Here is a 13,656-nt window from a genome sequence, read left to right as displayed (position 1 = left end):
TTAACTATATACTGGCATTTTCCAATACTGAATCGATTGTATATTCCATACCCACAACCCTCACATTTTATAATCCTCTGTTATCAATATGTAAAATTTGTATGTTTCAATTATTTTCTACAATTTATTTAGCTAATCACAGTATTTTATGTCTATGTAACCAAATTACAATATCTTACCGCTCATATTTATAATCATAAAAGGTTTCATCATAGGGCATTCGGCTTAATTTATCGTTATTTATTTATATTTTACTCAAAACTTTGATATATATTTACCTTGTAAATACATATATGCAACTTATTACTTAACTATAAAACATAACCGTAAAATTCTATATTTCTTAACTGTTATAATCAATGTAAAGATTATGGTTTGATATAATTCTATAAACCCAGAGTTTGATCTTCTTGAATGTTTATTTAGTCAATCTTAGTATATACTGGTTTCAGTTATGGTACAATGTGTATGGTTTCAATATTTGTTAATCTCGGTTAATCCCCTCTTTTATCTTTTAATTGTACAATAAGCCAACCCTAATATATATGATTATGCACCTTTGTTACATCAATAGCTTGTTATAGCTAATCATGCTCACTCACCTTGCATTCCATTGGATAGTTCGCACTGATGTTTGTATATATATTCATATCTTTCTCATTTTTTATTTATTTGTGTATATGCTTGATAACGACTTGTGAAACCTTGTTGAAACGTCGCAGTGAAATAAACCATAGTAATTGTTATCCATAAAAGTGTGTTTTTGATTGGTTCTGGTAGACTACCGTGTGTCTGCAACAGAAGATAACAGGTCTCGTAAGAATCGTTCGACGCCCTCCGTTTGCGCAAAACACTATGTTGAAAAGTAATTGGATATCTCACCGACCATATCCTACAGAATTGTTCGTAAACGACTCAAATTGTTTGGCTGCATATGGGGCTAAGAAATAGATCACGACTAGCATGTCGTCGAGCAGGTCATCATTGGACCATATGAGACCATGGTGCCCAACTCGCTGACCGAATGAAAGTCGCTTTCTCGTGTTCATGACGAATATAAATAGAAGAACATGGTCTATCATGATAATGAGCTGCCTTTCACATGTCTGTTAGCTTCCATTGGCATCCGTTAGAGCTAATCTCAATGGCTAACAGTACCAAAGAGGGATTATGTACAGGGGTGTAATACCCCGCAATTGTCCTCTTCTCACAAGCCAATCTTGCTATACAACCTTGGTTGGTCAAATCCCCCACCGTTAACAAATTGCGCATACATGGGACATCATTTGCGAATCTTGCTGATTTGGATCCGGCTCTGCGCCAGGAATGGAATAAACTAACACCGCTCAGACTCATCGTACTAGACGGGTCTATGGACGTCTTGAACATGAAATAAAATGAGCCGATCAGTACGACTAGTTCTTACCGTAATTGAATGTTAAGATCCCATCATCATCCAATTGTCAAGGTACCGCGGTTTTCGTCTCTTCCTAACTACTAGACACTGTTCCGTGTCAGGCCCCGTGTCCAGCACCATACAACTTGATTCAATATGAACTAAGGGCAGTCTGGAATCTCTGACTGTTTTCCGATATCCAATGTGAAAACTTTATTAATGTTCGACTCATGTCTGACTATTTACGCCAGGTCATAGTTCTACGTTAGTCAAGGACAAACAGTGAAAAAAAACAAATGATCTTATATTTCACTGGACACGTGACTATTCTCATTTGTCATACAGAAAAATATGCCGCAAACTGACAAGAATGCAACTGAATATCACATTTTGCGTCCAACTACTCACTGACAAAATCTTTTTTTTTCTTTAACCGTTTGCAATTAGGGATGATGCATGTTTAAACTTTTATTTCTCTATTATTGTGTTTTGTTTTGTTTTCGTGAACCACATACAGAAGTATAGTTTATTTGTATAATTTTATTGAAATACTTTAAAGGGCCAATCCCGATAATATTTTGGAGAACAAAACTGCTTAATTTTGTGTTAAAATCCCCTAAAATCACCTACCTTAGGGCCGAGCAACTAACTTAATATATGTGATACGTTTTTAAACAACTTAAACCTGTCTGGAAATGGAGACCGGTGTCCCAAGCTGTATTATGCCGTGTCTGGATAAAACAAGACCTTTATTTTATAAAAAATAATGTGTCGGTGAAATTTACCTTTCATTATCATGTATAGCACATGGGTCATTCGCTGTATAAACCTCAAAAGGAACGGGAATCGATTATCAGGTCACCCAACGAAAAAATTGACCCGAACTCTTAAAAGGGTTACGTGTCCGGATAAGTAGTTGTGACGTTCACGTCCAAACGACTTAATATTTTGGGCTGAAATTTTGAGAAGGGGTAAATACAACATTCCTCTATATTTTGGCGTTTAAATTCCATATGTACTCGGGCTTATATTTTTTCAAATCGGGATTATCCATTTAAGTGAACCAGAAACTGACGAACATTGTAAACTTGATATACAAAGTACTTCGTTAGGGACAGGTAGACAGGAACAAGAACCATTCTCGGCCAATACACGGATCGAACACCCGACCTCCAGACTAGCGAGCCACTATCTTAACCACCCAGCCACCATGGCTCCCTTATTGTTTTTTCAGAAAAGAAAGAATATTGTTTTAAAATGTATATTTATCAAATATTCTGTTGAATAATGATTTAGTAATTTTGTTTCCAATATAAACCAATATGATCAAATTGGTATAAATGTTTTGTATATAACAATAACAATCATATTTTAATCATGTATAAAAATAATCACGTTATATCTGATGATGCTGAAATTTGTAAAATAAATTTATTACATTTAAATTATAAGATAAAAAGGATATAAACAACCTATAAAACGTATTGCAATAAACTAAACACTGTTTTAACAATTAAAGAGAGAGAGAGAGAGAGAGAGAGAGAGAGAAATGCGGTCCACGAACTAGGTCATTTCGGGACTAACATATGGTTTAATTTTATTTCAATAATTCGGAGGACCAGGTGAAAACCCACGAGGTTAGACAGGTGACCCTACTCCTTGTCCCGTACAACCCGCGATTCGAAACCACACTAGTTGACTCAATGACAGACCTTATGGTTTAATTTTATTTCAATAATTCGCTTGTGCGTAGGGGTCTTTAGCAGTGGGAGAAAACCGGAGGACCCGGAGAATACCCACGAGGTTGGACAGGCGACCCTACTCCTTGTCCCGTACAACCGGGGATTCGAAACCACACTAGTTGACTCAATGACAGACCTTATGGTTTAATTTTATTTCAATAATTCGCTTGTGCGTAGGGGTCTTTAGCAGTGGGAGAAAACCGGAGGAACCGGAGAATACCCACGAGGTTGGACAGGCGACCCTACTCCTTGTCACGTACAACAATTAGAACAAGAAAGTATTACCTATTAGATTTATTTTGTTTATATATGATATTTCATTAAACAACGTTCAGTGTATAAGTACCTTATTGGATTAAAGGGGCATTATAATAGTGAAAAAAGAACTAGATAATGTATCGGAATTACGCTGAAGATTTCAGTCAAATTGCTTCACTCTGAACTGAGATATTACCGTTTGAATTTTAGGCCTAGCCTCGATCATCAATACTAAAGTCGGTAAGATATATAAAAAAAAACATAGTCTCGATTATCCATTTTTGGATTAAATCATCAATGAGCGTTGAGCAGCAAATCGGATTCAAATCCAGTGGAAATCCCACACATAAGACGGCATCGAGAGTTGATTTTAATAAAATGTCTTTATATAACATTTCAGGGCCAAAGAAATACTTGCAATAGGCCGATCTATCTCTGGAAAAATGTATGTTTAGTGCATTTATTTATTAATGCATTTGATTTTTTTGTGTTTTAAAAGTTCATTTCTTCTGTTCTTGCTGCTTTGTTCGTTTTGTTTCTGTTTAAGGTACTAACATCCGGGAACAAATCGATGACAGAACAGTTATTGAAGAACAGTGTCACATCTACTTTATAATTCACAGCAATCATCAACCTGATGTAATACGAGATGGAATGAAATGGGGTTTAACGTCCTACTTTTCTGCTCCGACTGGGCTAGTGAGATAGAGAGAGAGAAATGGGGTTTAACGTCCACTCGACACAAACTAGGTCATTTCGGGACTAACATATGGTTTAATTTTATTTCAATAATTAGCTTGCGCGTAGGGGTCTTTAGCAGTGGGAGGTAACCGGAGTACCCGGAGAAAATCCACGAGGTTGGACAGGCGACCCTACCCCTGGTCACGCACAACCGAGGATTCGAAACCACACCAGTTGACTCAATGACAGGCCGTATGATACAGCACGCACGTGCTAACCATTCGGCCATCCAACCCCCCGACTGGGCTAATGAAGACGGGCATACTCTTATATCGACAACTGCCAAGGAATCTTTCACGTGCATGCCAATGTATAGACGGGACCTCGGTGTTTCACCCATCCGAACGACTACACAGCTGTCCTTGTCAGGGCATCCGTTCTGCACCACTGACAAGGAAATGAAATGAAATGAAATGAAATGGGGTTTAACGTCCTACTTTTCTGCTCCTATACTGGGCTAATGAAGACGGGCATACGCCATACAGTGTGCTATGAGGGAAATTTTGCCCGGGCAGCGGCACTATCGCCTACTCTTATATCGAATTCCAACTGCCAGGGGATCTTTTACGTGCATTCCAATATATACACGGGACCTCGGTTTTTCGTCTCATCCGAAGGACTAGACAGCTGTCCCAAAATGGATCTTGCTGGGCCTTTTAAAACTGAATGTGTACATGAAGGACATTTCTATCAGGGGCCACCTCTCAACATATTCCAATCTGATTAAAACACAGATCCTATTTCGTTTCGTTTTTATGGTTCAAAATTTCATTTTACTTGTCTTTACTACACTAGGATCTGAAAGAGTTGTTATCATTGACGTGTTCTGAATTCTTTGAGGTATTAGCCGATGAAACGGTCATAGGCTCAACTGCCGCTCGTATGACCTCTGAAGTTACCTATCAATACAACCAGTCAGATCTTCATGTAGTGTAGGTCATTGAAAGTATAAAAAAAACGAAACGAAATATAGATCTGTATTTTAATCAGATTGGAATATGTTGAGAGGTGGCCCCTGATAGAAATGTCCTTCATGTACACATTCAGTTTTAAAAGGCCCAGCAAGATCCATTTTGGGCTCCGAAAATGATCATATGATGAAGTTGAATTTTTGACCCTATGCCATATTTTTTTTATTTGAGGAACTACCCTGAGGCAGTGTAGGAACTTGGCTCTCATGACAGCCCATTTCCTCATTATGGGCAGCATAATATTTCCGGCATACATAAAATAGAAGAAAAAATTCTAAAATTAATAAAATTTTTTTAATGCTGCCAAAGTTAAAAGAAAAAGAAGCAGATAGCTGGCCTTTAGTAAAGGTATTACAGCTATATCAGACTCAATGCAGCTGGTTTGAGGACTTCTGAAGCCCATCGCTTAACTCAGTCAAATGGAGTATCACCGTACAACTGTTTTCTGTTAATTTGATTGTGGTCGAGCACACACACAGGGTTTCCACCGATATTTCAAAGACACAATTTCTTCCCTCTTTTTTTTCAATAGTATTTTATTTCACTTGGCCGTTCCAATAGGTATAAGTTGACATAACGGGGTCTTTGTGTGGCTTCTCCTTAGATGTGGCAGCATGCATCCGTTTGGAATGTTCCATTGAATGCATCTTCGCCAAGAAATCAGCTCCCATTCGGTTCACACATCACTTATTGCTATGTGATGTGCTAAAAGGTGGGCCTTAATGTCCTTAGTACATTTTTTTCAATCGTATGAAGTGATTCTTTTGGTCATATCTGGGATATATACCACATTTAATGGCCAAACATGAGGAAAAACCGCAATTTTGCGAGCTTTCGGGCACGGCCATCATGGATTGGATATCAAGCCTCATCAAAGAGACTAGTTTTGCTCGAGGGGGTTTCAAGCTGCTACCAGTGAGCGCGGGCGAATGATTTGGTGAAGAAACGAAGATAGCTGGCTACCCTGAATGAAAGTAGTTGGCCATTTCATAGAGAATGAGAGATTTACAATAGGGAAAATTCACCAACTTTGACTTGTGATTTCGCTTTGATTGAAGAGAGGTGACAGAGATTTTATTTCTTATATCGATAGAGGGAGTCGAGCTGTGCATAAAACCTTTTCGATATTTTGACCTACCCCTGCATCATAGAAAATAGAGCTAATCTTCACAGGTGTATATTTTCGGTTTTATTCACCATATCTTACAATTTTGCTGATCCTTGCTCCCAGAGAATAGACGCGACTTCATGGTCTTCACACTGGGGCACAGGAAGACCCCCACTAACATCACCAGTCACCACCATTTCCATTCAAACCCTAGACTCGCCACAATAGGTGGCTGAAAATTGACCAAAAATGACCTGAAAAATGGCAAAATTGGCCAAAAATCACCCAGAGGCTGTTTCTCAATAACGGTGAAATTTTGACATTGGCCCTTCTGGCTGTGAAGTAGTCAGGGGGAGTCCATAAAATCCCCCGGAGATGAACTCGATCTGCCGACCCCCCATCTTCCCGATTCTGCATGGTTTTCTCATGGAATGACTCTTAAATGTTATTGCTCTCGGGTGTTTCGACATTGTCAGGGACGAACGCTATGGATTATCTGCATTTCGCCCGCTTGCTTTTTATGTTCTCTTCCGTTCCGTCGAAAACAGTTTGAGCGCAATAGAATATGCTGTTTTCAACATGAATGATTCACCTTTTTTCGAAACATGTACAGATTTTAACAGACTTTGATACGCCCACATCTAGTTTGATCGTATATAGTCATCACCCTGTTCATCGGTCTGTCCGTCAACAATTCTCTCTAAAAGTAGTTTAATATGGTAAATACTTCGAGGAATTGACATGATATGGAAGTTTTAATTATGTATTGTAGACGAGGTGGAATGAATCAGTAACTAAAATCAAGCTCAAATTTTTATAAGTCCCACGTCTTCGTTTTATCAATGTTGATAATAACGCGGGGGGTGGCGAGGGGGGAGGTGTCATTAACAGACGACCTTCAAATTAAGAGTACCTATCATATGTACAGTAAATTTGTTTCTGTACGTTTAAAAAGGTGATTCGAACAAATGCAATTTTAAAAATGAAGGAAATGCCGTTATGGTATTTTTACCTATATTATTATCAAACAGAAATTTACATAATGTATGTACATTATTGACTTAGTGAAATAAACATAATTCGTGATGGACACATACATTAGTATATATTCAATTAGATACATATTTATTTTGTATATGGTAAAGGAAAAAAATAAATTTCTGAACTCTTATCTCAAACTGTCAATACATGATATAAGAATTCCAGGTAAAATATTAGACATATATGATATATCAACTTATATATCATAGTTAACATGTTATACAGACATGATATATCAACTTATATCACAGTTAACATATTATACATGGTATATCAACTTATATCACAGTCAAAAATTTAATAAACTATTTTCCAAAACCAAAATTCCTGCCACCAAAACGGAAATTATGGTAGCCCAAACCAAAACGTGGATTGAAACCAAATGGATCTCTGCCATAGAAGTTATCATCGTCAAATTCATAAAAGTCGTCTAAGTCATCATACAGGTCATCGTACAGATCATCGTCATACAAATCATCGAATCTATCATACAGGTCATCATACAGATCATCGAATCTATCATCGTCTCCATAAAACCTTAAACCTACAAAACATAAAAGTTTAGAAGTTAAAGATCACATAGTCGACATTTTCCGTAATTGAATTTAAGATACCCTCAATACATGCATACATGGAAACTTTATCAGCGGACGAATCATATATGGAATGACTTAAAAATAGGTTTAAAGACCTGATTGTCTTCACCAACCGTGCTAATACAGACGGCAGTGTTTCCTTTAAGTGCATGCCAACACAGTCGACAACTTCCGTAAATGAACGTTAAGACTCCACTTACAACCTACTCTTAGTTTAATATGGTAAATACTTCGAGGAATTGACATGATATGGACATTTTAATTATGTATTGTAGACGAGGTGGCATGAATCAGTGACTAAAACCAAGTTCTTATTTTGATAAGTCTGACGTCTTTGTTTTATCAATGTTGATAATAACGCGGGGAGTGGCGAGGGGGGAGGTGGGTGAGGGGTCATTAACAGACCACCTTCAAATTTAGAGCACCTGTCTATGTACAGTAAATTTGTGTCTGTACGTTTAAAAAGGTGATTCGAACAAATGCAATTTTAAAAAAGAAGGAAATGCCGATATGCTATTTTTACATATATTATTGTCAAACAGAAATTTACGTAATGTATGTACATTATTGACTTAGTGAAGTCAAGGGTTATTCTACGTACTCGACATAGAGTACCAAGTAACACTATGTTTGTCCCATCTGAACAACTAAATGTCTTTCTTTGCTGCATAAAAGGGGTTTGTTATAGGGAGCGAACGCGAGATCCAATGTTTAGTGAGCCAGCGACTTCTTCCCTAAACCACCATGGCTCCCAGCTGAATCCAGCCTAAACCACCATGTCTCTCAGCTGAATCAAGCTTAAACCACCATGGCTCGCAGCTGAATCAAGCCTAAACCGCCATGGCTCCTAGCTGAATCAAGCCTAACCAAAATAATTATTAAAACTGCAATATAAAGTTTGTTTAATATGAATTAAAATAAATGTGAGGACTTTATTGATACTCGACTATTACATGGCGTATCACGCCAGATCATCATTTCGGGTTAGTCAAGACACACGGTGATAACGAAATTAATCTTGCATCTGACTGGGTTCGTGATTACTATGATTACACAGTTTTATTTTGTTAGTAGCGACAAGGAAAGATCTGCTAAAGATACAGATATGTTATAGATATGTTATAGATATGTTATAGGTATGTTATAGACATGGTATAGATATATTATAGATATGTTATAGATATGTTATAGATATGTTATAGTTATGTTATAGATATGGTATAGATATGTTATAGACATGGTATAGCTATATTATAGATATGGTATAGATATGGTATAGACATGGTATAGATATATTATAGATATGGTATAGATATGGTATAGATATGTTATAGATATGGTATAGATATATTATAGATATGGTATAGATATAGACATGGTATAGATATATTATAGATATGGTATAGATATGTTATAGGTATGTCATAGATATGGTATAGACATGGTATAGTATAGGTATAGATATGGTATAGATATGGTATAGATATGATATAGATATGATATAGATATGGTATAGATATGGTATAGATATGGTATAGATATGTTATAGATATGTTATAGATATGATATAGATATGGTATAGATATGGTATAGATATGGTATAGATATGGTATAGATGTATTATAGATATAGACATGTTATAGATATATTATAGATATCCATACTAATCACCGAAAATATTGATACAAAATCTTTGATAAATGAACTAAAATAACCAACCTTGACCTTGGATGACGCAAGCAAGAGTCAGAACAAGGAATACGGTAATAATATTGAAGACTGAAGCCATTTTTCAATATCTGAAATAAAATGTTGTATTAACTGCCATTGTGAGACCTAAAGAAATGAAATGAAATAGGGTTTAACGTCCGAAATTTCTTCATCGATTGGGCTAATGAAGACTGGCTTACGTGTGATATGAGGGTGGGGGGGATTCTGACCGGACACCGACGCGATTGCCTACTCTTACATGGAATTCCAATAATGCACGCCTCTACATCCTGACAAGAGGAAACCATGCTGGAAAATTTGGGGGAACTTTCGAGTCCAACCCTTGGGTCGAACTTCAGAGCACCTGGTTAGTGAAAGAGAGAGCGAGATGGGGTTAAACCTCCACTCTACACAAAATAGGTCATTTCGGGTCCAACATATGGTTCAATTTCTATTTCAATAATTCGCTTGCGCGTAGGGGTCTTTAGCAGTGGGAGGAAACCGGAGGACCCGGAGAAAACCTACGAGGTTGGGCAAGTGACCATTCGACACCCCCCCCCCCGCGCCACCTAGTGGTATTTTACTATTTTACTCATCATTTAATTTTGGTGGTATGCTGATCATGTTAACATCGAAATATCTGGAGTATGGTTACTATGTGCAGAACACCTGATATCACTTCTCCAGTAGTTGTGATATGAATATAGTTATTTAATACATTCTGTTCGATATACACTATATATTACTGTAACTATAGCTAAAATATTATGGAAGAGTATCGCTGCCAATATTAAATGCTCTGCTAAAATGTCTTTTCGATTGATTATATTTAAAATGTACAAAGTCCTAAAACCGGTAATGATAAAGTCAAAATACCTCGAGGGGCAAAGTTAAATGTAAAACGTGAAATGCAATGTTTAAAATGTCAACCTTATCATTACCGGTATACATTGTACTTTTTACATATAATCAACGGAAAAGACATTTTAGCAGAGAATTTAATATTGGCAGCGATACCCTTCCATAAAATATAACTTGATAAATTCCATGGAGTAATTGTAAAATACTATAAAGTTAAACTTACTTGAGATAGATTTCGTTGAAGTGATCCAACGTTGAATAAAGTCGAGTGAACAATTCTTGTATTTATACAGTCTCCAAACATTTGTTTACAATTAAACCAAGTTCAATAGATCTTGTTTGTTTGTTTGTTTTTGTTGTTTTTTTATATCTCCTTATTTACTGACAGAAGATCAGAATGTTATCAATTAACATTACAACATCGTATATAACCAATACAACACCTTCTTCATATATATAAAAAATGTTTGTTTATATCCCATTAAGTATACAACCCTCATATCACCATATTTATATACATAAAAAAATAATTGATATATTATTTACATACCATATCGTAAAAACCGACATTCATCATGATTTATCGTGACCATGCGGATATTAAAAAAAATGACGTTAAGGTCATATTATTATAGCCGCTAAGACGTTACTAGGGTCCGTCTTCTTACTATTGCTGGCCAGATGGACCCTCATTTTAACCCTTTTACAATTACAGATCCTGTATTTCTAAGCTGCATTTTTGGTCATGTAAAATAAGCATTCTGTTTCAACTGAGATAAAATGAAATGGGTTTTAACGTCCTACTGTTCTGCTCCGACTGGGCTAATGAAGACGGGTATTCGCCAAACGGGGGGGGGGGGGGTAGATAGCCGAATTGTTAGCACGTGCGCGGTGTATAATAAGGCCTGTTATTAAGACAACTGGCGTGATTGTACGTGACAAGGAGTAGTGTGGCCTGTCCAACCTCGTGTGTTTTCTCCGGGTCCTCCGGTTTCATCCCGCTGCTATTTTATTGAAATAAATTTAAACCATATGTTAGTCCCGAAATGACCTAGTTTGTGTCTGTTCATCTCAAATTACCCTGCGACAGCAAAACAAGACAATATAATATATATATATATATATATATATATATATATATATATATATGAAACAACACGTTGACAATATGAACAAAAAACACATTGAAGGGATAATAAACTTTCTGTACAACGTGTATATAAGACGCGATATAGCCGATAGAAAAAACAAATATTATAATCACACCCTTAAATATTATAATCACACCCTTAAATATTATAATCACACCTTTAAAGGGGCATAAGGTAAGACCAGGTCAAGAGCTATAATAGTTACAAAAAAAAAAGAAAATAAAAACCAGAATGCTGAGAATGTCAGTCAAGTTGCATCATTCTGAACCGAGATATTAGCGATTCAATTTTAGGCTAGCCTTGATCGGCATTACTAACATTGGTGTGATAATGAACAAAGTCTCGATTATATATTATTAGGTTAAATTATCCGTCACTAAGTGTATTCAAATCCACTAAATATCATAGGCTAACGATGGCATCGAGCGTTGATTATGGTCTGGATAGGTTAATTAATGCCCTAATTAATAATTTAGATAACATTTAAGGCCTAAAGAAAGACCTGCAATAGGCAGATTTAGCTCTTGCATAATGACATCATTATTAATGTGACGTCATAATGTATGTTTAAACAAGGAAGATAGTATTAAATGGACCAGTAACCGGATATGGCGTCATGAACACCACCATAAAATGGTTGCGGCGTCCTATCATGTCGATCGTACTTGAATTGGTGGAGCCATTGGCGCATTTCGAAGAACGTAGCCCCCAGAAAGAAGAACAGCTGGTTTAGAGAAGTTACACGTCAAACGAAAATTTGACAACGATTTTGGGCGTATTTCTATGACGACTGGCTTCGACACGACAAAAACTATCGTAAACTATTAAAACTGATGTTAGGGATCGTAACTGCACTTACGTTGCCATCGGCATTGCAGACCAGTATTAGAGATTGAGGACACAGTCAAAATGGCGACTCGTGTGAAATCTACTTGCGACCAGTGATATTGAAGATTTGGACATTCCCTCCAAAAATTCAATTAGCTTGTTAATCGCGGCCTTCACAACCGTGAAGGCGCTCCCATCTCCAAGCCAAATACTCTCACAACAGTGATCGAAACCACGACAGCATGCCATAGGTGACCGACAAGCTAGAACCCGAAACGCGATAATATCGACCACTACACTGTAAAAAATATCCATTTGTTATGTGGCCGAATTCCGTAGTTTAACACTTTTTTTCTGTTAATCGATGGCTTTTTTTTTTTTTGTTGAGAAATTGTGTTAAAAGTGTGAGTTATTTCTTCAAATTACGTGTTTTATGTATTTCTATGAAATATTAAGTATTAAACAGGAAATTTGGGGATAAAATATTTGATTCCCTTCTATAATGGACTTAATTCTGTTATTTTACGGAATAAACGGTGGGATGGCCAGAAATGTGATAGAATGTTTTATTCCATTTTAGAATGGACTTAATTCTGTTATTTTACGGGATAAACTATGGAATGACCAGGAATTTGCTGATTATTTCTGCTGGCAAATGCAACAATAAGTAATCGTATACATATACATGTATAACCATTCCTAATAATTATCATGTTATAGTATTCATTTCAATTCATTAACCATAATATGAATAATCATAGTTTGTAAAATTTGGTATATTACATGTCATGTATATCTAATTTTCATTATTTATAAGATGTACAAAGTGCATTGTTATTCATCATACGGTGATCAGATTGTAAGTATTTTCATAAATGTATAAAAATATGTTGCAGGGCTCCCTGGTGTGAGCGTATGTGTCTTGGAGATAGGGGGGCCTTCTCAACCTCGTGGGTTTACTCCGGGTACTCCGGTTTCCTCCCACAGCAAAGACCCCTGCGCGTGCGCTAAGTTCATGAAAAACAAATTGTCTGCGATATCACCTTCGGTGAAAGCGGACGTTAAACACTAAGAACAACAACAACATCCATGTGGATAGGTAATCAAGCATGCTTAAATCCGGATAGTATAACCGATTGGGTGTAAGCCGGTTCGTCTCTATGACAGAGTTAACATACCTACAAATTGATAGTACCGTAATCTTACATCTGACAGCCTCTAACTGGTCCATTCACTGACGAGTAGCGGTTTGT

At 36.6% G+C, this 13,656-nt stretch overlaps 1 long non-coding RNA gene across 1 annotated transcript; it reads right to left on the bottom strand.

Annotated features, from left to right (window-relative positions):
* Positions 1-7,535: 7,535 nt before the first annotated feature.
* Positions 7,536-10,672, bottom strand: LOC126814304 (uncharacterized). The gene is made up of 3 exons (XR_007677529.2): positions 10,648-10,672; positions 9,573-9,652; positions 7,536-7,801 (listed from the first exon to the last, which is right to left on the bottom strand). It is a non-coding gene; the product is annotated as an uncharacterized LOC126814304 (long non-coding RNA).
* Between the last annotated feature and the right edge of the window lie 2,984 nt (positions 10,673-13,656).

Source organism: Patella vulgata, chromosome 3, assembly GCF_932274485.2.
Source record: "Patella vulgata chromosome 3, xgPatVulg1.2, whole genome shotgun sequence".
Lineage (NCBI taxonomy): Eukaryota > Metazoa > Mollusca > Gastropoda > Patellidae > Patella > Patella vulgata.
Note: the sequence above shows the minus strand (reverse complement) of the source record. Positions and strands in the feature narration are given on the sequence as shown.